This window comes from Poecilia formosa, unplaced genomic scaffold (genome assembly GCF_000485575.1).
Source record: "Poecilia formosa unplaced genomic scaffold, Poecilia_formosa-5.1.2 Scaffold202, whole genome shotgun sequence".
NCBI classification, from domain to species: domain Eukaryota; kingdom Metazoa; phylum Chordata; class Actinopteri; order Cyprinodontiformes; family Poeciliidae; genus Poecilia; species Poecilia formosa.
In genome coordinates this window covers 991,184-1,018,839 of record NW_006800141.1, presented here as the reverse complement: position 1 = coordinate 1,018,839, position 27,656 = coordinate 991,184, and the positions used below count along the sequence as shown (strand labels likewise).

Sequence of the window (27,656 nt, the reverse complement as noted above, 5' to 3'; positions counted from 1 at the left end):
TGAGCTTGAAACCCATGTTCATCTTGAAAGCAATAAAGTCCATCGATGAGATCTACTAATCTTACAAAATGGGTGGGCGTAACCTTGTGGTAGATTTTTTTTTTTTTTTTTTTTTTTAAATTTATGCTCCAACATCAGCCACCGTTCCCAATTCCATCATGGCCTTCCTCTCATCAAAGGTATAATCTGTTGTGACAGAAAATGTGACTGAATGTAGGGAGTGTTTGCACTGTCAGATCCTTTACACTGCCTGTGTAAAGGAATTTATAATTTATGATCACCATCTGTAAGTTCCAGTGTTTGTCTTTGTCTCCTCTAAAGCTCTGGTGGGCACTCTACAGTTTTTGAACTCGGCTGGAAAAAAAAGAGGGCACTTAGTTTGATACATTTAAGAGACCAGCTATATAAAAGCTATACACCAGTGTGCGCACACACATGGCAAAAGTAAAGTGAATTTTCTAATTACAGCTGCACAGAACCCCTTTGCAAAGCAAACAAGGACCTAGTCAGTGCATATTATCTCCTCTGGCTCTTATTTTTGATAACTTCTGTGGCTTTGTACCACTGATTCCCTGAGCTAGGTTGTTTTCCATTTCTCATATTTTAGCCTCTGTCAACTGCAAAAATGCGTCATTCACTGAGACGCCTTTATGCTGCAGCAATTGCATCGTTTTCAAAAAGCAATCAGAGTCTGCCTTTCCCCATTTACTTACTTATTGTAATAAATCTTCAGTTATTGGACATGCGGGGAGTGTCCAATGACTGAACGTTGTTACAGGTGCCTTTGTATCATATGGACACCTATTGACTATGGAAATGTTAGTACTTATATTTTCAAAACCCAGAGATACAGTGCTGCAAAACAGTATTTGCCCCTTACTGTTTTGGCTTTTAATGACTTTATTTCTTCTTATCAAAAGATTAGAATTACAATTTCATTTCTTAAACTAGAAAGATATCCAAACATCCCTCGCTAAATGGGTAAACGTCATTGCTCCTCTTGCTACAAGATTTAACTGTGATCCACAACAATTTTTAGTTCAGTTCATTTGCCAATCTCAGGCCTTATCACTCCCAGATTTACATATTTAGAAATTTACTTAAATAGCCCTGAATGACACCAGGAAGTAGGCTACCAGATCTCAAAAGATACCACATCATTATCTGATCTCAAGAAATTTAAAACGGTTGATAAACTAATTTGCATTTGTTATTATTACTAAGGCTTTGGGACTCCAGCAAATCATAGTAAGAGCCATTATCCACAAACAAACAAAACTAGAAAAGTTGTGAAACCTCCTACCTCACAAAGGAATGTTGAAGAAAAATCTAAAAAACTAGTTAAGCCTCAGTTAAGCTCAATGTTCCTGATTGGTCAATAATGAATATGGCATTTGTGGCATATTTTTAAGGTAAAATCCACCTCTCACCGAGAAGAAGAGTTAATAATTCCCAAGACTTCTGGGAAAGTATCCTCTTGACTGATGAGACAACAGTGGGACTTTTTGGAAGGTGTGTGTAGTGTGGGTTAACACTAAATCTCCTTGTTGTTTCTGATTATCTCTCAAAGAATGGTCGAAAGGGAAAAAGATCAATTCCACACCTTCTCTCTTATGGCTAGGAAATTCTGCCCCAGTGCTGTGATTTTTCACAACATTATCTTTCTTTCTTGCAGACACTTAGAGGTTTATGTCTGCAACATCCAAGTGTTCGAGAATGAACGATTCACTCTAGAATCCTTCACACTTTCTAAATGACACTTTCCTGCTCTAGTCCAGAGCTCTGATTGGACCCTGGCATGATTCTAGATATTCAACCAGAGGGTGATAATTCAGCATAGTTTTCAGTTTATTTTTGCACATGTTGTGAACTGTAAATCAGTGCATAAAGCTCTGAGCAATAGTAAATCATTGCTTAAGGGTCAGAGTAATGGGACAGTGCAATTAGCATTATGTCAAGAGGCAATGAGAGGAGTGCTACAAATAACCAGGGTTAAATGGCTGATGCTTCATCTCCTTAAAGCCCACCTACACTTTCTGTTTCTGTCAAAAATCTCCCAGTCTTTGTTTCACTCTAGAATCCTTCACATTTTCTAAATGCTAATTCACTTTTTTTGCATTCCAAGTATCTGTGTTTGGAATGTTTACTAAGCAGAGTTCTCTTTCAGAAATCTGTATTAAACATTTGATTTAAATACATTTGTGTGTGTGTTATCCAATTGTGCCAAACTGATTGAAAAAACAAAATAATGGAAAATGGAAAAGGAAAAACAGTGTTTAAATATGAAATCTTCCTTTTGTTTCTCTTCAGCAAAAACCCAGGGACCAAGACTTCTCAACTTCACTTACATCCAAGGTGAGCCTAAAGCTGTCTCGTATGTTTATACATGTGTTTGTAGATTTTTGTCATTCCTGCGTAAAAGAGCATGATTAAATTCTTAACTATGTATTACTTGATTAATGGCAGGAATAACAAACTCAAGAAAAACAATAAAAACATTAGGACATCTTTCTTAAGGGTGACCTATTCATCATTGAACAGGTTAGGATAGGATTATGGACTATGGACCTATGGAAAACATATTTGTTACTTTTTTTTGCACAAAATCATTCTTGGATAATGAGATTTTAGTCTGGTCAGTTCTACCTATTTTGAGCTTTTTTCAGAAGGAGCTGTTTTAGGTCCTCTTGTCACTTTCAATCCAAATAAGCTGCTGTCATCCAGACAAAACGCTTATCTTTTCTAGCAGCCATTGTACAGGGCTTACAGTGGTAAAACCAGCTGACCAAATTTTCTCAAGCTCTACTTGTGTTGCTAGGTGACGAGCCGTTCCCGTCAGTTGTGACTTAACAGTTGGGAGGTTTTTGAAACGGCCCATTTTCTAGACGCCAAAAACATTAACTTTTTGCCTAGATAAGCAATGCATTACGTTTTGGTTTCCTGTACAAAGGTCTCAAAAATTATGTACCAGTTCTGCATTTATGCTAAAAGAAAAAAATTATCAAAAAACTCATGAGTGTTCATAAATGTTTAAGACAAATCATTTGAGGCCTTGTTTTTGTTCACAGGCGATTGTTGTTGTTGACTACCATATTATTTTTTGCTAACATGTATGTCTGTATTTAAATAGGGATGTGTGTTTTCCTTTTCCATGAATTTATGTTCAGTGGTGGAGGTTTCTCATACCTGTACTCAGACATTATGAACACTGCCAGATGGCATTAATAAAGCTCGTCATAGTTTCATTGTGGTACATGATTGTTGGTGGGGTTTATGTTTTTATCATCAAAGTGTGTGTGCTACAAGAAATAGAAATGGGTAAGTTTAGGGATTTGAGTGACTTTGACTGAGTAAAATTTCAATGGCTAGAGAGCATCTTGGAATCCACAGCTCCTAAGGTATATTCTTGGTCTATATTGGTCATTACCTACTTAAACATGATCCAAGGAATGAACAGAAGCAAATTGGTGACAGGGTAACACGCCCAAGGCTCTTTGATGCATGTTGGGTGTAAGGCTGGCCTGTGGGCCTTGATCCGACATAAAGCAGCTCCAGCTTAAGCTGCTAAAAGAATGATTCCTGGTTCTAAGAAAATGGTTCAGTGTAGTGCAATGTTACGCTTTGAGAATATTTTACTGGGTAACCATGTGTCCTGCGTCAGAAGTGGATGTTACTTTGACACATGCTGCCAACTTAAGCATTGTTTCAGAGCCTGTTTAAGGCATTAATACAAATGAAATTCCCTAATTGATCTGGTCTCAGTCAGTAGGATACATGTGACCAGCAACAAAGCAGAAAATAGGAATGGAAATGGAGTTGTGTAATGAATCCAGACTTAATTTAATAAGCTTTTTGTTACATTCTCCCGACTTCCCTAATTAAATTATGGCCTTTATTTTTGTAGAGGCATGAGAAATTCAAATATGAAAAACGGTCTGGGAAATAATGGGCAATGTCAGAATTTTTTAAGAATTGCATTGTTGCAGCCCAGCTCACAAATTAAAGTTTCACTTAAGGTTCCTGCGTAGCTTCATTCAGCTTTGGGTTTCTGTTTAAATTTCCATCTTGTGCTACTATTTTTTTTCTCTCTCTCTCAGGTAAGCGGAGTCCATTTGTTTCCAGTCTTTGTCCCTGTATACCCTCCCCTTTAGCCACACTGGCAGTGAAACACACATTTAATGAGCAGTTAGATTCACAGTGTGCAATATGTCTTACTAATTTACAACACCATAGGTCTGCATTAGGCTAACTGTATAGCTGACTCCAGTGAGGTTATATTTTAACTTTCAACATTTGCTGCAGTGTACGTAGTTGAATTATGGGATCCTTTCATGATTTCCATGCAGCTCAGTTTTCACTTGTCCTGAGCTCTGCATTCCAGTTTTCATCAAGGCAATTTTTTTCACACAGCATTAGTAATGTGATACTTCTCTATTCTTTCTTTTAAAATAATTTGAAATGTACAGTTCCCTACTTAGCAGCGGAGATGGCCTGGGGCAGGAGAGCCTTTTAAATTTCAAGGAATTGTCAAATAGAATATAGCTGATGACTTTGTACTGTTCAATTATTCGTTTTTGACAGTCTTATCTTGGCATAGATTCTAACAGTCATGTAGCGGTAAGTATAAATGCTTGAACAAATGGGAACTGGACATCCTGTTGCACCAGTGAACCCAGCTGCCTTCGGCACAATCTCTAAGAATGCTAAATTTAGCTGTAAACACAATAACGGCTAAATAACTAACATTTAACAGACACAGCAAAACAAACATTCACACAAGAAAATCAAGTTACTGGATAGGAAATTAAAGGTTTTTGTTTTCCAGAATTGTGTCTCCATTTAATAGCATCTTCAGATATCTTTTTTTGGGACTGTTACTCTTGCCATTTGGGGTACTTATTGGTTTTATTAAAGCAGAATTCAGTCAAATTTGAAATATTATTGAATTCAAATATTGTGTGCTGTCTACTGGTACAAATGAAAGTGGTGTATTAAGGTAGCCAGCTTGATTTAAGGTGGCCAGCTAAATAAAAGCTGGGTTTTCCTTTTAAGAAAGTATTTGTTTTGGTGAGTTTCAAGTAGTGGATCTATAGCCAAAATGAATTTGCTGGATTTTGTAAAACAATATGTACTGTCTGTTTTATCATCATTGCAATAAATACAACAAAATATAGCAATGAAATTTTAAACCCACCTCCCTGTTTTCTGACGAGTGCGTTACTTCAGACGTTTGAGTTTGGGTTGTGCATGGAGGTAACTTGGGAGGAGTTTCTGGTGGAGGGATATGTACCCAGCACTTTTTAAAAAGGCCAGCCTGGTCCCCTGCAGTTTTTACTGTCCAAAAGCATCCATCCATTACTCTACACACTAATCCCTAGTGGAGTCACAAGGAGTGATGGTGCCCATCTCCAGCGGCCAATGGGCAAGAGGTGAGTGTACACCCTGGACAAGCCGACAGTCCATTGCAGGGCAACACAGAGACAGACATCAACTTAGGTGATGCACACACACCTAAGTTGTATTTAGAGAGATCAGTTAACCTGACACTTCATGGTGTCCGGGTACTCCATGAAGAAATAGTACCTGGAGAGAGAACCCATGCATTCACAGGGAGAACATGCAAAATTTATGCAGAAAGACCTCCGGCCGGGATCTGAACCCAGGATCTTCATACTGTAAGGCAACAATGCCACCATCTGTGCCACTGTGCAGCCCACAGTCCAAAAGCAATGGTACACCATCTTAAGTAGATACCGGTCCCAGTGACAAATAGCCTCTCAACCTGAAGCCTGTATCCCTTTAGACCGCCCACAAGTTCATTGATTGGCTCTGCTGTCTCTTATGAACAGTTGATGCGACGTCTGCCACTTCATCTGGTTGTCAACAGTGCCTGAACTTATGCCAACACTGATGTGCAACTTGTGACCAATTTCTTTTTTTTTTTTCTTTCTAGCTAGCGGTTTTCATTTACCTCTAAGTTGTTGACGTGCTGGACATTTATTCTGCCTGGGTCATGTCAGCCACATGGATTTTTATATAAAAGATTTAATCTACATTAACATTTGAATTTGTGTCCGTGTGAGTGTGTGGTTGCATCTGAGTGCAGAAAATAGTTGCACTGCACCCTTGTACTCAAGCTAGAGACTGAGATTGCTAGCATCCACTCCATTGTTCTTAGCAACTAGTTTTGTTGACATTGAGAGGTGCTTAGTGAGATTCAAATAGCACTGTGTTCCAGGGCAAAAATTACATTTGACATATAGATGGCTGCCATTTGTGTCTTTTGGAGAAGAATAATGTCTGTCCTTCCATAAATGTGACCATTGTATTTGTATTATCTGGGCTCTCCGTAACTTTGTCTGCCTTTTCAAAGTCAAGTTTATTTGTATAGCATATTTTAGCGCTTTACATCACAAAAACACAAAACAGTAACTCATAGCCAAACAAGCAATAAGCATTAACAAAATTATCAAGATTAATCATCATCAAATGTATATGAAATATATTAATATATTGTTAACCAAAGTAATTCTAAATAGGTGGGGTTTTAGCCCTGATTGAAGGAACTCGGTGCATCAATGGTTTTTCAGTTTTATTTAAGTTTGTTCCAAAGTAGAGGAGCATTAAAAAAAAAAAAAAAAAAAAAACCTGCTTCTCCAGATTTGGTTCTGGTTCTGGGAATGCAGTGTAGACTAGAACCAGAAGACCTGAGTGGTCTGAAAGTCTGTTTTCTGAGCTACATGGAGTCAGAGTAAGGACTTCAGAACTGGAGCGTGATTACGCTGTGCATGTGTTTGTGTGTGAACACTCGCCCGAGTCTGTCTGTACTTGGTTTTCAATGACTACTTTACTTTTTCTAAGCATTTATATGATTGTTTTTGGTCCCCCTCACCCCCGACCCTCCTATCTTCCAGTCAGAAGAAAACAGCTTTAACCTTCAGAGTGCTGAATTATTGTAACATCCCTGCACTGTATTTTATTGTCAGTAAATATAACAACGTTATAATGATGGAAGAGTACTGAAAGGGGTAACAAAATTAGTAATACTGTTAATTTGAACGCCATAATTCCCATCATTGCACAGTTCACAATGAACCAGAACATATTTTGGTTACCAAGGTGACGAGCATATGAAATGGTGTCTGAAATCTACCATCAGTGATAAAAAATGGGTCCTATCAGAGGGGCATTTATTTAAAAATGTAAGTACTTTTTCCACAACATAAAAAAAAAAGATCCTATCAAATTACATGGAATATCATCAAAAGATGACGGCACTCACAGCAGACAGCTACTCGAAAGCCCAATCGTTTTGTAGACCTTTTTTTAACAAGGAAAAAACTCTGAAAACTGTCAAGATCATATGACTTAATGATTAATTTTGTAATTAACAGTATAACAGTAACTGGGACCAATACTTAAGAGGGTAAAAGCCAACATTTATCTTAATTTGTTCTTACTGTTGACATAAAAATGCAAGCAGAGTGAACAATAGATATGAACTGATTAGGAAAAACTATACAAATTTCTCTTGAGTTTTTGCTTAGGAAAAAAAAAAAAAAAGAAAATCCTTGAAAGCCAGACCTCATTCTAGACATTACCTGTCTTTTGACTCCTTTGGTTTTTATATTCTTATGTTTATATAACTTATGTTGTTTGATGTTTCTCCACAAACAGATTTTCTCGCAGTGTTAAGTGGTGTTTTAACCCCACAATAGAGAAGATGAGGCAGAACGCACTACATGGTTTGCCTTTCTAATTGCTTCTCATAGGAACCCAGGTATCGATTGTTGCAAATGCCCATTGATTTTTAAGTGGGACTCTGCACTATCTGACGTTTGTGCTAAATACCATAAGGCGGATGCTTTCTGTCTGTCTGTGAACACAATTTATCTTTTCGTGTAGCGTCATGACTTTGACTCCATTCATGTTTGCATTTATGTGTATTGTTTTGTTGAATATGAATTGGAAAAGCAGAAAAGAGGAAAATAGCTTATGCTTTTGTGTTGGGGGGGGGGGGACCCAGGCAGCCTTAATCGAGAGCCATTGATCTGGCCATGGGAAACAGTGTGCTTACTCGCACAACAAGATGGCCAAAGGCTATTGGCAAGCTGTTTGTTCCCATTGGATGAAATCGCATGAATTTCCTCCCTATGGTCTAAACAGATCACTACATCAAAAGGGCAGAAAGAGTGCCATAATTAATCAGCTGCTTTTTTTTTCAATATTTCCGATAACAAAATGACTGTGATTTCATGAGTCAATAAAGGTATTAATAATAAATTAAGCTTATGCATAATGCACAAAGATATAAATATATTCAGTGGGAAAAGTGTGCAAGGTAAGGATGAGAATAAATGACCTGTCTGTAAAACCCAGTGTAAAAACTGAACTGGCATCTTTAGTAAAGAGAATTCAAACCATATCTTGAATTGGTCTTCGTGATCTCTTGTAGGATATGGAGTTATGTCAAGTTATGTAGCTACTTGACATATTTTAAACCTCCAGAGCTGCAAACTTAGAAAAACTCAATAGTCTTAAAAAAAAAATAGTGAGTCAAATTTAGACATGGAACATGGTTCCATTTCCTACACCTGTACCGAATGTGAATCTCAGTGTTTGGACCTGAGGGCTGTGTGACAGTCGGTTGTGTGTTCTGCTTTGAACCGTACAGGATATTGGTTTCATTTGTTAGATTTTCCATGAGAACGTGTGGAATGAGTCATTTCTGCTAAGGTTCTCTGTGGACTCAGTAACTGACTCCTAACTGACCTCTTTTGCCTTTCGATCACAGCGCAAGGTGGTGCCAAGTTGTGTGCATGGAAAACTGTCATGTCAGTCTCCTTCATTTAACATACTAATCTAATTGTATCTAAACTGCTTCAATCCTGTTGGGCCAAACTTTGCTGCATGCGTTTCATTTAACTCCTTTCAGAGATGCTGCGGGGTTTTTTCCGTGGTGTTCGTTGGATTGCTTGGCACAGGAAACGACCTGCTTTAATAGGTATTTGCCTGTCATTGTTCCTTGCTCCGCCTGTCGTTGAGGAGTTTGAATAATGCAATATGCTGTCCTTAACTTCCATTTGAATACACTGAATCTGTCTTGTCAGCAGAGAGAAAGTGACACAAAGACAAGTAGACGTTGAAAGACCAAAAGAGACAGAAAATCTGGAGAGGCTAAGGTGACACAGAATAAGGTATGTGAGGAAAGTTTGTTGAAGGACAGAACAAAGTCCATAGAGGGAAATGTAGATTTTGTAGAAGCACTGGGGAGCAAACAATGTAGATGCACAACGCAGACGCAGGATTTTTCAGGAGATTTGATGCATTCTTCTTGACTTAAAGCAATAAGAAACTTGTAAGTTTATGTGTAAGTTTATTTTGCTGGGCTGTGTTCCTGCAACTACAAGCTAAATGCTTAGAAGGAGAAACCAGTTTGCACTGGAGCAGCAACAGGATCACCTTGAGCAGCAACAAAGTCGGTCCTTCTGGACTGACTTTAACTACATAAAACTGTTCAAACGCTGAACTTTGTTCTGGCTTGCATCTAAATGAAGTGTGAATATAATCCTGATCTAACTGTAAGCTTTCTTGCTTTGATTTTCTTTTAAACTCTTATTTATCTAAATGTACTTTGCTGAGAGTTTATTTATCCATTTATTGATTTATTATTTTCAAAATATCCACATTTTGAAATACTGATACTGAATTGTTATAATTTAAACAGTAAAAGATGTCTTAATACGGCCGAATCTGCGATCCCTGTGACATTTTTCTTGCGTAGCCCATTATGTTAATTTTCATCCGACTTTTCTTTGGTTACGCAATGTGAGTTCATTTATAACTTCTTACTTCTGATCATTTGTCAGTTCAGCTTTAATTTGGAAGACCCCACCTTGAATAATAGTCCACTTATTCCCAATCTCCCTTCTCGATATTTTCTATTTTTAAGATTTTGACTGCAGTGACAGGTTGGAAGGTGAAACCCTTCAGACATTATGAGGAGCTTTTTTATTCTTAGCTATCAACTTCTTTTTCCTCTTTTGGCCAGGCTGCCTTCCAGTGAGGCACATAACGGGCAATGTTCTTGTTATCCTCTGGTTCTTCCTGACCTGCCTTACTCATTGTATGGTGTTATGAAATATTTGCCCCCTTACAGATTTAGTTTTTTTTTTTTTTTTTTTGCATTTCTGTCTCACCTGTTTTTCATTTTAATCCTACATGTAAAATAGGGAAATTCTGATTGGGAAAATGTATGTATAATTGAATAATAACTTAATGTATTCATTTTTGGAATTATTTCCCTTTTTTAACAATTATTTCAAGAAATATTTAGCAAGAAGCATCTGGACAGGAAATTTTTGCAGGCAGCAGTTAAGTGTCGATTTTCATCTGGTTTCTTGAGCTGAACAGAAAACAAACGGTAATTTTGCTTAGAGATCAATATCAATCCTCTGACCTCAAAAATCCATATGACTGAGCTGAACTTTTTTTTATAGTTTCGTGTTAAAGGGAATTTCTCCAGTTGCATTTATAAAATGCCGCTGGAGAATGAGCAACATCATCAATTTTAATTAATGAAAACTTCCTTCATATTAGTACCTCTGATTTGCTGTTATTGAATCTTGTAAAAAGACCATTGGCCAGTTAGGACAATGGACACATATTTCTGTACTTGAGTTTTCATCTTTTAAGCAAGTTCCTCTCAATGGAATGCAGAATTTCAAGAGAAATGCTCTGAAATAAAGATCACATAAAATTGTAATGATGATCTCTCCCATACGAATAGATGGATCAATGATTTGCACAAAAGACATAGTCATAAATATTCTGCCAAAATCAGATAAGGAGAAGTTAAAACAAGAGACTTGAGTGACCCCTGATCTTTGTACTTTAAATTGCCTCTATGTTAGATCTCTTTGTGAACATATCATCTTTAAACTCGGTCTTTTTCACACTTTGTAATTCCAGTCTTTATCTAAATTGCCTAACATAGAGGTCTTTTCGCTGTTGAGCCTCATCGGTTCAGGTTTCGTTTTCTTTCTTTCAGGATCATGTGCTTCTCTTCTTTCTTCTCATGCTACTCCACTGTTTTTTTTGTTCCTCCTAAGAAGACAAAGTCGAATGGCCCAATAGCTTTTAATTGCTATGGTTTTCATGTGGTCTGCTGAGAAATAAAAGCCACTCAGCACTTCTGTCCACAAGATAGATGCTGCCGATACTTCTCAGCCAGTTGCAGCATGGGAGCACACCCCGTGGCTCAAGGAAGTGCAGGTGAAGTAATAAAAGAAAATGGTTCGCTGCGAGGGGGTAAAAAAAAAAAAAAAAAAAAATCCCCTGCAAAGGATTTCATTTTTTTATTGGAAACAAGTCACACACACCATAAGAGAAATTTAAATCCGCATGGACACACAATCACAACTACACATGCGAAACAAAGAGTGGTGTGAGAGGAGCAGCAGCTTGTTAGCAGCAACCAGTTCAGTAATGAATTCTGCTCTTGCTGTTGGACAAGCAGGCATATGGTAGCCATCGCACAGTGACTCGGACTTGTATTAAAAATGGAGACTGCAGGAAATCAAAAGCATTGCTTGGATCCCTCCTGTGCTTGACTCAGTTCTGGTGTTATAAGGCTGAATGCAAGCCCTTTATCTCTGAAAGGCAGAAAGAGTAGATGAACATGGCCCATCTGTACCTCTGGGTATGGATTTAAAATACTTTGTCACACCTATTAACACCGAGATATATCACAGTGTTACAAGCCGAAGCTCTGAATGAACTTTATATAAGCATATTGCAGAGACATAAATGGCATACAAATATGAAACAATAGTTATTCTTTTTACAGTGAGTGTTCTTGACATCATGATTTCATGATGTCAAGAAATCATGAAATCTTTTATACTGGTTTCTGAAGATTGCAGTTTTTCATTTGAGGTACAGTTGAAGCCACCGTGGCCAAGTTTCGGAAGGTTAAGGGATCACTAAAAATGATCAGTTTCTCTGGTTTTACATTGCATTTCTTTTATTCTATGAACTATTCACAGCATGTCTCCAAAATTCCAAGCAAAAATTTAGTATCTATTTGCTGAAAATGAGAAATGGTCAAAATAACGAAAAAGATGCAGCATTTTCAGACCTCAAATAATGCACAGAAAAGAAGTTCATATTCATTTAGAAACAACAACACTTATGTTTTGACTTGGGAAGAGCTCAGAAGTCAATATTTGGTGGAATAACATGTGGGTTTGTGTATGTGGGGGAGGAAAAACCCAGAAATCTAGATAAGTAATTACAGACATCAAGAAGAAAAACTGGTGCATGCTTTATTTTTAGTAGGTTAGATTACTCCAAAGGTGCATTTAGTGGACTTTTTCAAAAATCAAACAGGCAGCTGCAGTTCATCCAAAATGCTAAAGTCCTAACTAACATTATGAAAATGGATCATAGCGCACACCAGCTCTTTGTTCTCTTCCACTGAACTGGCTCTCTGTTTTTCAAAGAGTAGATTGTTCAATTTTGCTATTTGTGTTGAAGCACAAAGGCTCTCGCTTTTAAGGTTTTCTCAGGTTTTGAGAGACCTGCTTACTCAGTGTTCCCAACACCACAACTAAATTAGGTGAGGCAGCATTTATTTTCTATGCTCCTCAGCTCTGGAACAAATGCCCCAAAAACATGAGATGGGCAGAAACTGTTGGCTATCGCTACTGTAAATGAGGACTGAAATCATTTTTGTTTACTGCAGCTTTTGATCATTAGTCTGACTAATAAACTGTTTGAACCATATTTTTAATCTGTATTTTAACACATGTTCCTTTTATGTAATGTTTTCTATACACATAGTTCACTATTTTCTTCTTTTTTTCCTCCTGGGAGTTCTGTAAAGCACGTTGGATTATAATTATAATTCAATACTTTATTTTTGGCTTTAAATCTTACTGCATGAAGACATAACTTGAAAAAAAAAATATATGCATTATCAAAAGTTGGTCCTAACAGGAATAGTTGGATTTAGCTATGCAACTGTGCACAGAACACAATCAATGCAGTCAGTCATATTTTGAAACATTAATGCATCGTCCATCGATGCTTTAAGGCATCCAACATTGAGAAAGAGTAGCTAAAACAGAAACGGGAAACAAACCCAGTCATGGAACCAGATTCTGGAGGTTTGTAAACATTATCAGTTGGTTCATAAATGTTATGATGAGGATAATTGCTATATTTTACCCAATGCAATAGATTGTATGTCAATGATCAATTCCAGCTTGTTGTATGTATGTATATATATATATAAAAAAAAACAGAAATGGAATGCACAACATTTTTAAGCACTGCAATCAGCTGAAAATTATGCAAAGACTAATTATAATTTTGGATTTTAATCTTTCAAGACCTTTCAAAATGCTTGTCACAGCATTAACATGCGTGTTTCCTTTACAGAGTGTGTGGAGATTCCTTGAAGAAGCAAAGAGTTTCGGTGGCATAGGGAATTCAAGCTTACTCGAAGCACTTGATTTCAATTCTATGCAAATTTAGTTTCTGGAAATGTTGAAATCAATCTGAAACAGAAGATAAATTTGTTGAGAAATATATTTAAGAGAATAGTTACAGAAAACGTGTTGGAAATGCAACAATATTTATTACGTTTGTTAAATCTGTGAATCAACAGATTTTTATAATCCTGAAATTGCAAATAACACACTTTTAAGAAAACAAGTATGGAATCATTTCACTGTGGTTTGCCGCTATCGTATTTTCTGATCTGAATTTCCAGAGAGGGGGGAAAAAGGCAACCAAATTGCAAACGTATTTCTTGGTGTGCTCGCACGTCACTGCAAATGAGTCGTCTTCATAACTGCCGACACCGAACATGACAGCAGGACATGCCTTTAACAGAACGGAGGCTATTCTACACACTGAAGACATTCCTGACATCCTGAAGGGAAATTAAGTATGGATCACAGTAAGTTATGCGATTACGCTGGAACTGAACCATGTCAGAAGTTCACTGAAGAGTTTAATTGCTATCCGTGAGATTGGATTTTGTTAGTCTCACCACATGATGGAAATTCAAAATATGAGTCCATGAAAAAGCAATTACTTGCTTTACTGCTTAAGTGTTAAGAGGCTCTCATTATCTAGTTAAAACCCTTCACAATTCTAATTCAAAGGAAGCTCTAATTTGCTTTATTTACTGTCAAACTGCAGGGCGTATTTTTTTTTTTTCCTTCTGTGGGTGAGACGCAGTTGAGTGGAGTGTTTGACTCTTATTTTCATTACAATAAAACGGCCAACAATAATTATGCTGAAAGGCTTCTTTGTTAATAAGACACAGAAAACTTTGAGGGTTTCACAAACATTTGCAAAAACCAGTTGAATGTTTAAATTAACTGAAATCCCAGTTTGATGATGAGCTCTTATTATTCATTAAAAGCATAATAGCTTAGGTAGTAGAAAGATTTCCTTTGAGTTGAAATACTATTACCAAAGCTGCCTTTATTGTTGCCTAAATGACAGAAAAAATTAAGTTGGTGACCTAAAGTAAGTCAGGTCTTGTTCTTTTAATATAAAATACACTGCATACGAATAGAATAGGATTCAATAGCTCAAAGGCAAGAACACACATTTTCCAGTTATATTGTATGGCTTAAGTTTTTAAAAAGGTAAGAAAACTGTACAACGGCATAGTCAAGCTTCCTGTCGGAAAAGTGCAACTAAATGTATGCAAATTGTGTTTACAGCTGGCAAATGTTTGTCATTATTCAAGCCACAGCTTGTAGACAGTATTGTAGTGGTCAAGGGAAACATTTAGACATCCAAACCTCTCTGAGGCTGCTTACTTAATTAGTCTAGGTTACTGTAGTGATTCAGGCTGCAGAAAGCCATTTTTCCAAGTCGAGCTGGCAGCATACCAACTCGACTTGGAATCGGCCCCTGGTGAGAATGACTTTTTGTAGAATTTCCTACTGATTGAATAATGTACTGCTTTGTTTATCAGCAGGATGTTTCATTTTTTTTGTTTCTTTTCTTTTCTCTACAGTATGGCTGACACAGTGAATCCATTGTCATGTTTCTGTCTCGTTTCTCCGTGTTGCTCCAGATCACAAACACGCATTTCGGTCTATTCAGCATCTTAGACGACATACAAAGCGTCTCGTTTTGTTTAAATGAGCAGAGAAGTGTGAGGTTGAAGGCTGTGGAAATGCTCCTGAATAAGACTTGTTTCGCCGCGTTACACACAAATCAATAGAGCCACAATAACAAATTATCAAGTATCACGTTATGTGGCCATAGCTATCTGTCACTGAGGGGCGTGCGTGAACTCACAAATGTTTGCTGGAGCTGATTCAGTTAGGAAGATGGCACCAAAAGCAGCAGATTTTTTTCATGAGTCCCCCCTTCCCCCCTCCAAAAAAAAACAATCAATACAGCAACCTTGATCTTTGTTCTCTGAAGAACAGATATCATTGCATTAGGATCACCGAACGGGGAATGCAACTCGTGAAAGTGTACAAAGGAATGATAAAAATAACTGAAAGAATCTGCCATAGATTTTGTTGTTTTATATTACTCTATCAAATAATTTAATTTTCTCCAGGCTGGCTGCCACCAACAGTGTCTCATGATGGTAATATATTTTACATTTAAAAGGAGATCTACTCATATTTTAGTGGCTAAACTGAAAATATAGACCAAGACAGGAGGTGATTTGATGTTGACGCTCAAATCAAATATGATTCCTACAAAAATCTTATTTGTAGGAAATTTGTTTCCTGACTCTGACAGGAACCCAACAGTTTTGTATTTTGTTCAGCTATGTCTGTCTTTTTGTAGATTTGGCTGTATGATTGGGCACGGTGTCCCCCATTTAGTAAAACGCCAAAATGCACCTTGGTGCAAAAAGGACAGGTTCCACATCTAATTTGTGAAACTAAAAGCTTCAGTCAGTGGCCACCTTCACAGAATTTCCTACACGAATGAATTAAAAATGACGAACACTAGAGATCAGTTTCAGATTGACTGCAGCACAAAACAGGATTATTAGCAGGCTAAAAGACATGAATGAGTGTTTGTATACTGTATGTATTTAAAGGACTTAAATATTTAACAGTACTATGAAGTCCTGTCTCTAACAGCATCCAGAACCATTTTACATCAACACAACCTAGAGAACTAAATCAAACTCAAGTTTTTGCAGAACGGCATACATTAAAACAATGTCCCAAATTTCATTCCTTCAGCTGATTCAGGGCCAGCCCATCTCTATTTTAGTAACTTGATGCAACGTTTTACACTGACCTGTGTGTGAATGTGCGCATCCTAGATCTCCCACTGAAAGTGCATGCAGTCCAAATACCCGGCGTTGGACAGCACTTGCTTTAGAGAACTAGGTTTCCTTCTAGATTTTGGCATCACTCCATAATGGAAAATAAATAGCCACTGATCAATCTAAAAGATAAAAGATTTGCTTCAGAAATCCCTGGCCTCCTGTGCACAGTTATAAACAAAGAGATGTACAGTGCAGACTGTTTAAATCTCCTTACTGCTTATGATCTTGTGGTAGGGCTATTAAATGTTCTTCAACTGGTCAGTAATTAATCACAGAGACAGTTCATGTACCACAGCCATCCTCCTGAGATATTCGGAGCTTAGCCAAAGCTTGCTAAAAATATTTCCTGTTTTAGAGGCTGAAGGTTTTTTGTTTTGTTCTGAAATTCCTGAAATTATGCTTCTTAATCTCTTTTCATCCAAACTTAGCTGTAATTTCCACTGTTAACATTATAAGTTATTTATTTCTAGATTTCTCTGACTCATACTTTTTATTTATGTGTAAGGCAAAAATATGCAGATAATTTCTTCCTATGTTTCCAGTCCAGAAAAAAAGTAAGAAAATGTGGAAAAGAGATGGATGGATTGTGTGTGAGGTCACTTGTTGATTCATCACGTCATCTTGTTTGCAATCCAAAAGCTTTTTTTGTTTTTTACAATTTTACTATTCTTGTGTCGTTAGAAATGCAGTCTCTGCGATATCGTGCACCTGTGCAAGTCTATTGTTTGTGTCTTTTCCATTCTTATTTCCATCCACTGTTACATAAAAAAATATTTTATCTTTTACTTTGTCTGCCCAGTCTTGCAGATCTCCTGGTACACATGATTACTGTGTGAGTGGACTAATGAGTTTTGTATTGATTGTGACTTCCTTTGCACAGTCGGACCAAGATTCTTTAATTTAATCACAACCCCACAACATAACTGCATCACTACATCTTTAATATATGAAACACCTGCTGTAATACCACTTCAGCTTTTGTTGTTGTTGTTGTTGTGTATTAAATTCAGCCGTGGGAATCGCAGATATTTGCCTCATTCTTCTAGTTTGACTAAATCCTACTTCCTATGGAAAACCTCACTGGTTTACAGGCAACAATACAGCAAACTGTTTTCAAGGAGATGATTTTTAAATGTCTGAGAAGGCTCCCAGAAATCAATGAAACATGCACAGTTCATACACTGGATTTGCTTGAATAACCTAGGTAATAGAAAAACTTTTATCAAAGCTTCCTCTCGCTCTGCAAATGCAGCTTTGCTCATTGGCAAGCAGGGCCATCTTTTGAGATTATCGGGAAGTGTATTGCTCAGAAGAAAAGATTTATTTCATACGCAGCTGTAATAATTAAGCAAACATCTTTCTTTCTCTACTGCAGTGTGTGACTGATATTTCAATAAGTATTAATGTGTGTTACTGAACTAATTTCACCAAAAAATAAGTGTGCTTAGGAAAAGGTATATCAACTTTAACTGTTTGTTCTTAAAACGTGACAGCAAGATACAGTTTTTAGTTGACAGCTTCAGTCAAATGAATGAACCAAAGCTAAAGTCAACATGTTTTTTTTTAAAGTACATGAGAACTCATCTTGTGATGACATTAACGCATAAATTATATGCTTCATTGATTGTTTCTGTGCTATTTTCTGTTCCAGAAGTGTGAATAACGACGCTGTTGAAATGGCAATCCAGCCTTTGCTAACATTTATGCCATGCTGTTTTAAAACTTCTTTAAAAATCTCCAGCTGATGGGAAAACAAAGGCTTTGTCTCTTGTGCATCTTAATAGAGAAGACGAGCTAATTTATTTCAATAATTTCATTGAAAATTTGAAACTCGGATATTATAGATACTCATTAAACAAACACACAGTGATATCAGTCATTTTATCTGTGGCAAATTAAATCATTTGGCTTTCAGGTAGCGGCAATATAAAATTAAATTTCTTCAAAAAATGTAATATTATATAAAAACAACAAAATCAAGACTTTTAATGCGGAATCGTTCTATTGCAGCCCACTGAAAAGTAAATGTTCTACAGTAAATACATTCAGTATTTGGCGACCAGGACTCATTTTGTATGACTGACTACATGGAGGTGGCATGGAGCCAGTCAGCTTGTGGGGCTGCTGGGGTATGAAGGAAGCACACTTTGTTGGATCTGCTTTCTCACATCTTCCTCTGGATAATCCTTCGTGTGCTTTAACATTTCATGGTAGGTGACTGTACTGATTTTCGAATTGACTAGCAGACGAGGAAGTCTCCAAACCATCTCTGATTGTGGATTTTTTATTTATTTTTTTGCAGTGGCTCTCAAAAGTTTTTATCCCATTCTCACTTGATATCTTTTGAATCTACACCAAACTCTTCATCTGGCTTTGCCTCACGTCTCTCTTATAGTGGTGGTTATTCCTGTGGTTTTGCACCTTTTCTAACTCAACTCTCTGTGAACTTGGTTAGATACAACACAGCCTGCTGCTGCTGTTGTTTTTCAATCTTTTTTTTGGCAAGCAGTGTACCTGGAAACCTGAAAATAACGTTCAGTTTTTTTTTTCTAGCATGCAGTTTTTACATTCACTTCAAATTCACCTGCTACTAAATATATAGTACATAATATATCCCCCAGTGGTTATTTGTATATGTTCCCAAACATATGTAAGGATTTTAATTCTAGCAAAGTGTGAAGATTCTTTTTGAATTTTTACGCCAATTTTCATTCAGTCATTTTTTAAAAAATACTTAACAGAGGGAGGAAAAATATTTCACTATAACAAGTGGAGCACAGGTGAAAGATCATTAATTTTGCTTTCAGCGTACACAAGTGGATGTGATCTGATATCTATATTTCTGTCTTAAAGCATAATTTCTGCCTCAGGTGAATATTTTTTAGATAGAGAGGCGTACATGCACGCATCTGTTTATCTTGAATTATTACCACAATGTTTATACATGCTCTTTATAAAGTGTACAGCCATGTTTATGTCTTTAATTACATTTTAAGGGATTAGTACCCTGTTCTTATCCTGCTTCTCTTGAAGTTTATCACTTCAGAGCTTCTAATTATCTCCTTAATTTTCAATCAGAACATTTGGAGTTAATGCACTATCTAATTATTACAGCACATATCATCATGTTTTTGCTTTAATGTCCTCGGTTAACTGGGTTTTTAAGCTGATTCCTCTAGAGGACCAGAGAACGGTTCCTCTTGAAGTTCAGGGAGATGCCCAGGCTTATACTCCCTAAGGTCTGCAATGCTGATAATGTTCTCTCTCCAATGAGAGTCAATAGGAAGCGGATTGAGAACTGCTGCGTTTGTCTCTCTCACGCTCCTTTCGCAATCCCAATCATCCACCTGGATTTTCCACTGCCAGACCTTCAGCCCTCACCTCAGTGCATCCTTCAGACAAAGACTTGGCTGTCTTTGTGAACTACCGAGGTAGATGTGGGGAGCTTATTAATTGGAGGATGAATGAAATTACTTCAGTCGTACACAACACTTTCCAGGACCCTCAAAGATGCTTTGCAATGAAATTAGCCATTCCCATTCACGCACATATTCACACACTGATGATGGCAAGCTATTGGATAATAGCCACAGCTGCCCTAGGGGCCGTCTGACAGAAGGGAGGCTTCCCATATCATGCCATCGGCTGTGGATTTTGTTAACATACTCAGACCTGATGATCATTATGTATGCATCTGTCTTTCAAACATGTTAAAAATGATGCTTGCTTCAAAGGGCATTCAACTGTGAATGCACTGTACCAGTTATAGATATAGACAAAGAAAACACTAAAACTGTAAAAGCCAAGTTAACATGAATGATGGCTTATTGGATGATGCTAGAGATGTAAGAGGGGTGGGTGTAAAAATAAGTTCATGCTACTACCCACTCCTATCAGCGTGCAAATATTATTTTACTGTCATTTTTCTTTTGTTTACTTTTGTTTTACATTTATTTTGTTTGTATCTTGCTTTTATTCTTTTATTACACTACGTTCAATAAAGTCAAACTCAAACCAGAAGTCAGGTTTGAAAGACAGATCTCCAGGAGGGTGGAGCATATTCGCCAGTCCATCATCAGGCAACACCCCAGCATAAACATAGTCACGTCACACTTAAAGACAATTTAAAGAGACCATAAACCTTGCAGACATGTTTTTGAACTGTGGGAGGAAGTCGAAGTACCCGGTGAGAAGCCTTGTATGCACAGGAAGAACATCGTATTGTTTTATATAGAATTTTTTTAAGTTTAGAAAATTCTTTGAATCATTAACTGGCTTCAGGTCTTTGTATTTAATCTGAAGACATTTTTTTTGAACTCTTGTAACCATTTTGCTGTGTGACAAATTGTGTTTGAAGCATCTACAACTCCAGTTGATGGGATTAAAGGAAACTAAGGAAGTTTTTCTATTGTGTTCACTTTACACTGATCACAGCAAGTTTCTGTTTTCTTCCTGCCTCTTGCCATCCGCACCTCCTCACTTGAAACAGACAATGAAATAAAACCCTTTTCTGCTCAATCGCTCCAGTGGACGACGCACTGAGACCCATTTGACGACGCACTAAATGATTTTTATTTTCTGGTGGAAAAAGAGGGTCTGGAACCAATTTTTCACTGGCGCAAAGAGGGCAAAGGCAGGTTTTGGTATGGCAGTTGATAAATGACTGGTGGGAGGTAATCCATCTGCTGCATCAACAAGGAATAGGATTGTCTACTGTGAAAAAAATATATATATATATATAAAAAAAATCACAGTTGGAGGCGGATTCCTATAAAGTCCGAACATGCTGTGGAGTACAGTAACATGTTTGTGTCTGCGTGTTTGAGCGAGCGATGGAGTGAGTGTCTTTCAATCTTTCTCACTTTATTTGCTTCGTTTCTCTAGTTCACGCACACACACACACACACACACACAAAGAATGGCCATGTGCCATCTTGCCTAAATACCAACTATCTATCATCCGTGATATTTCATATATTTTAAATTCAATAAGCCAATATGATTTATGTAGTGGCTCGGGTGGCTTCGGTACTTTGAGATTTAAGGCTAGAGACAGTAAAATGCATTAAGTAGTTCTTTGTTCTTTGTGTGTTTTCACTGACCAGGAACAGCATCTGAGGACTTCAGGTCTTTTGTGTTTGATCCTGTACAAAATCACATTTCCATTGCATCCAACTCTTTAATATTAAATTCAATATCCTGCAAAATGACCCTAAGGTGTACTCTGATACATCCAACTGCATTTGTTGTGAATTTCTTTTTACCACTAGTGAACTTTGCACATTAATGTTTTCAGTTTCTTCTTCTCAGTAAGGAATCACTATCATGTTTAAATATCAATATAGTTTGAAAATAAAACAAATTATGTAGAACCATCAAAATCAATCTTAGAGATATTTTAAATATTTCATTTTTCAAAAATATGTTATTATAGTTTTATAAATAAATAATGTAAAATATAATTTTCAGATAAAACCTATATCTTGTTTTATAGGTTATATGTATTGATAATTTTATATCAATACATATAACCGTTTGTCCACCCATCTCTCCATGTCCCAATGGTTATGTAAACATGACAGTTTTACCATGTGGCCATTTAATAAGTTTCAGATTTATATTAAATTTATCTCATTGTGAGAAATAACTGTCAAATTGTGATTTTTTTTTTTGTCTTCCCAGATTTTGACCATAGTTTTTTATTTCAAGTTTTGCTTCATGATATCTCCACCTCAGTCAAGAACACATTCAGTCCACCTGTCTGCCTTTGGATTGGTGCTATTGCTTGGTTGTACTCAAGACACAGAAAAAAAAAAAATTATGTGCATTTCTTTCTGCTGTTTATATTTTTTATTCATGCACCTACCTTTTGCAATAACGGCGTTCTTCAGCTGCTCCTGGTCCAGGAAATAAACAGCAGGAGAATAATAAGATTCACATTCAAAAGTCCCCCTCTGAGTTGCTTCCACAGCTACAAAGCACTCAGAGGAAGAAGTGGTCCACATGTAACTGTGTATTCTCACAGTACGACTGCAAATACAGTAAAAGTGGCTGTGTGTGAGTGACTGCATACGGTTGTGGTCTGAAACGTACTTACACTCATTATAGGCTTCAATTTGGTGCTTTAAAAAATGATTTGAGCCTTTTTTTGATTGGAATGAAAACGTGCAACTACAATAATTATTTTAATAAATGTCTAATAAGGTTTAGTTTATTGTAATCTATACGGTGCACTAACGATAAAAAAACCATCATCAAGCTTGACAACTATTATTTTTTTATAAAGTCTGAAACATCGTCTTTTCTTCTCCAAGCATGTCTCTACCTTTTGTGGCTTAATAGCTCAAATTTTTTTCCTGATCTAAACATTTCGCCAGGAGGCATTTGACTTGGCAGTGCGACCCACTGCCTAAACGATTTACCTTCTTTCTTAGTCTGTCCTCTCTCATTCAGTTCTCTGTGGATGACGATGCTGGTGTTTTAGCAGCTTGACAGGTTCAAGATTTCAAACCAATGTTTGAATGTCCAAACCAATTTCCTTTCATTTCATGGTGACAGTTTGTGTCAGACGGTTGAAAATTGGACACAAATGGGTGCTCCAACACAAATTGAAACTTGTGTTTTGGAAGGGCTACAACTGGCTAACATTAAGTAAAGGACCACGACCTCAACACTGTGGGGAAATTTGAGGATTTTACAAGAAAAGTGTGGTCAAGGCTGGCAAAACCGATGAACTTTAACAACTGTAACAAGAGAAGAGGTGCCTTTTATTGGACTAGAGGCGTGGTCATATTTAAGGGCTCTAGGAAGAACCCAGAGTACATGAAAGAGAGGCCGGGATTCGAACCCAGAACCTTCTTGTGGCAAGGCAACAGTCCTACCAGCTGCACCTCTCTGCAGACTTCTTACTGCAGACAATGCTTTCTAAAAGTACATTTCTCTTAATAATCTCAGAGCAATTTGAAGTTTTTGTAACATCGCACACATTTTAATTAGTATGTGGCATCTTTCAGCTTTTCTTCAACAACTGACTTGTGTCTAAAAGCTTTGAAAATATATGCTTACAGCTGTTGCTGCGTACCACATGGCTATGTGGTACGCAGCAACATAGCCAAAGCACTCAGAGTGCCACATAGCCATGCGTACCACATGGCTATGTGGTACGCAGGTTATGAAAACCTTTTCAGTTTTAATGACGCTTTCAAATAAATGATCTAAACTATTAAAAAGTGTTGTTCAGTTGTAGTTGTAAGCCAACTCTGTGACTAGACTGAAGAAACATTACATTGTCATTTGTTCAAGTTCCTTTGGAGGGTTTTTAATCTCTAATTCTGTGAATCTAAACCGCTTGAAGTAGGCAGTTCCCACGGGCTTTGAGTTGGATATTTGATTCTGGTTTTTTGTTACCCGTTACCTCCAAGGTATTTGCATAATTTTTCACAGTATTCCTTTTTTTCCTCACTGTTTTTCAGTTTGTTTTGTTGATTTTGACTTACTGCTTTGTTTCTTTGTTGTTCTCAGAGAAATCCCGCTCTCTGTACTTAGTGTTTGAGGCACTAAGTACAGAGCTTACCTTCTTGTTGATTCAATCAGGTTTCTTTCTTGGAAGAATTTGGTAATTAAATGATTTCTTTTGTCTTTAGAAGAATTAACCTTGGAGCTCGTATGTCTCCATATCTTACTGGACATGAGTGGAACGGTGGTGTGCAGACGGGGCTTTCTTTTGTATTTGCGTGGGCACTATTTTTATTTTTTTGGTTGTTTTTCAGTGAGAGCACCTCGAGAGGCGTGTTGCAACACAAATCCCCAGCAGTACATGAGATGAAGAAAACAAATGAGCACTTTTCCTGTTTTCTGTGCTGAAAGTGGAGCCTCTGTGTGCTCTTTTTCTACCTCAGCAGGGGAAGGTGTAGATGTGTAGGCCTCTGTGAACTGTTTTTTTTTTTTTTCTCCCTGTTTGTGAGCCTTTTCAATGTGTTTGCCTTTGAAAGGGAGGGAATGGAGATAGTATTTTGTAACCTTAACCTCAATATTTAAATTCACATCATTTCTATCATGTGTTTTACTTTTAAATCAGGCAGAGAGCAGTTCAAATGTGTAATTTCTATTATTCTAATGTAATATCCCTTTGTCTTGGAAAGGTGCAGTGACAGAAGGACCTTAGTCACAAGATAACAAGGTTCCCACGGAAATAAAGGTATCTTGCACACATACATACACACACCTACGTGTATAGACACTGTAGCGGGGTCTCTCTCTCTCTGTGTCTTTTAGTGCTAGACCAAACCTGTAACCCCAATAGGAGCAGTGGGTCCCCACAACATAATGTGTGTTAGGAAACTGGTCCTTAAAATGCATACGACCATACACACATAATATTGCTGATTTGGATATATTAGAGTGTTATGCTCACTTACAAAATATATATTTGTTGAATCAAATGGGTGGGAAGAAAATAAATTCCCCAATGGGGTGACGTGTTTAAGGCACTGTTGTGTGAAAATCTCTAGACCATGTCACCTTAATTTTAACATCAGAAAACCCTCAAAACCAATCCAGCAGTTCCCCTGGTACAGGAGAATTTTATTTTCCTAACTAAATCCTTTAATGAAGAATTATGTTTTTCTTAATTAAATTTTGCTTTTATCCCCTTCAGTTGCAAATTACTTTATTACTTCTCTTATGTGACTTGATAACAGTGTTTTAGAACAGTCATTGAGGGCGAGGCAACTAAAAAATTTCTGCACAACTGTTCTTTTAGCGGCTGTGTAGACGCACACAGCAGCAACCTGTTTGTTTGACCAAATAAGAATCTACAATACAGAATGAATATCAGATTTTGCATTTGTGACCAGTTTATTTCGATTATTAAACGCGCTGCTAATGAACACTTGGAGAGAAATGCCAAAGAGAGAGTCACTTTCTAGCTACTTCCTCTCCATTTGTTACTGATCACAGATAATAAACCAGTTATCATTCTGATCAGAAATTCAATCACTCCTTTTCTCTCTCTCGGTGTTTGAAATTCCTTAACTATAACACAGAATACTCAATTGTCGGTTTAGTAGAAGACAAAAGGGGGCGTCTGTGCTCCTGTAAAAAATGATACAAAAATATTTCTCATTGTTTTATTAACAAAAATGAAATATATTGTTACTTTTGCCTGATCTAAAACAAAACCAAAAAAAAAGGTGTAACCCTATTTAATGTCATACAGTGAGAATGTCTTTTATGACCTGCATATCTGGTTTCATTACATACATTCTGGATTGTATGCATATTTTTAATTTTGTTTGTGTGGCTGCACAAAACGAGAAGGCTAGCAGATGGGGGTGTAGGGCTACACATAAAGGCTTTCCTTATTTGTGACTAACAAATAAAGAGAGCCTACATCCTCAGCCCACATTATTTTGTGACAAACAATTAAAACTCCACCTACTTAAAGAATATGCAGAATCCCAACAGCAGCTGCTTTAGGGTTAATGACTTATGCTAATTTTCCGGAGAGTCAGCTAGCTTGTTTTAGCACAGTTAGCCGACTCCCTCGTTAAAGAAATCTCTGAGCTGTTTTAGCTTGTCACATGATACTTCTTGTAGAAATCAATCACTGTGTTTCATTAGCTCTTTCTGCACTGGGAGTGTGATTCATTACCTTTCTTAATTACTCATGGGTGAAGCAGCTTGGTAATCTTAATCTGTTAATTAAATTTTCAGCTCATGGATCTGACAAAATAGACCTGAAACCTGTTATGATTGCATGCTGGATGAGGGAGATAATTCACACAGATTTCAAGTTCTAATCAGAGATTATCAGGGGTCCCAGGCACGAAAGTTCAAAGCATGTTTTTTTATTAGTAATTTTATGGATAATGAGATTAAATATGTTATTTTTTTTTTTATTAAGAGGATTAACATCAGATGCCTATGGTGTAGAGCCTCTGACTGTTTATCATACAGTCAGACAGGACAAATGGTATTGCCACGAGAATATTAATCACCTCTTTCTGTTTAATGCAGTCATTTAATTTATGGCTCAGTGGCTAATACCAGAGTGCAATGATTTGTTTTACTGGCATGTTGCACATTTTATAGAAAAATGGTCCACTTTAAGGTTTAAAACCTTAAACTTTTAAGGTTTATTTAAAAGTTTATGTTTGTCTCTGTAGTGCTGATCTAACAGTTTTGTGGCATCGAAGCTTCTTTAAACCGTTCCTATTAAAGTGACACATTCATCAGATAGAGGTGTTTTCACTAGAGGTTTTGGATTTATTTCCGTCTGCAAAATAAGGTTGTTTTGTTTGTTTGTTTGTTGTTTTTTTTTAATATATAAACCAAGCATAGTTTATGAGTGTTTTGATCTTTAACATATAAGGCTAGAAAACGGTAATCGCATCTTAATTTGACTTCTGATTTGATTAGAGATTTGTTTTGTGGAGATATAAACGACAGTAAAGCAGGTTAACAGTTTAGGGAATAAACTTCTCTGCTGTTGTAATGGAATAATTAGAGGCTGTCAATAGTAGCAGAGTGAGGGATGGTAATTAAAGATAATGGTGAGTCAAGAGGAAGGACAGAAACCAAAATAGCTGTTGAATCAGTGTCAGCCTTTCTTCTGCTTAAACTGTTTTCTTGCTCCTCTTGTTGATAAACAGAAGGAAACAATCCACTAACAGAATAAATCCTCGTCTTGAATCCGTTAATCTTCCGCAATTAAGTGAATGTTGTTTTCTGTTTCTGATTATCAGTAGATTTGGATTTAATTTTAAATGAATTGATCTAGTTAAAAGCAGAGAAATGATATTTTCACTTATTTTAAATATAAAAATTGTAATATTTATTTCTTTTAAAAGACCTTAAATCAACCGCGCCTTACAGGTTACAATGCTCTGAAAGTCTGAATTGCTGGTCATACATCAAAGAGCTTCCTTTAACTTCCTTTATCTTGGTTGTATTAAATGAATTTGTCCTGAACCATTTTAAATTAAAAATCATTACATAACTCCCCGCCATACTCTAAAAATAACCTCACACTCACACTGTTTGAACACCAGATGGCACTTGCTTATTTATTGTGTAATGTATTACACAATTGTGGGGTATTTAATTGCATTTATTAAATGTCACAGTTAGCTGCAAACCACAGTGATTGCACACCTTTGAACTTGTCATATGTTTACTGCTTACTTACACCCGTAACTAAAGGCGAGTGTGAAAAATTTTCACACAACTGATTAAGTACAAGCGAATGAGGTATTCAAGCTCTTACCCGTCATCATTACCAGCCATTCTTGCATTGATTTGTTGTGGAGTACTTTAGATGGTA

General features: G+C 36.9%; 1 protein-coding gene across 8 annotated transcripts in view; it reads left to right on the top strand.

The window, feature by feature from the left end:
- tnr (tenascin R (restrictin, janusin)) overlaps window positions 1–27,656 on the top strand; it is a 174,691-nt gene that overhangs the window by 57,994 nt on the left and 89,041 nt on the right. For 4 of the 8 annotated variants that reach the window (XM_016679109.1, XM_016679104.1, XM_016679111.1 and 1 more), the window contains exons 2-3: window positions 2,311–2,355; window positions 24,475–24,530. The exons of 1 other annotated variant lie outside the window; for it this stretch is intronic. The gene's annotated coding sequence lies outside the window, so the exon portion shown is untranslated. Of the gene's footprint in view, window positions 1–2,310; window positions 2,356–23,743; window positions 23,755–24,474; window positions 24,531–27,656 lie in introns of those variants that run through there. 3 more of the 8 variants (XM_016679105.1, XM_016679106.1, XM_016679107.1) reach the window with 3 other exon arrangements.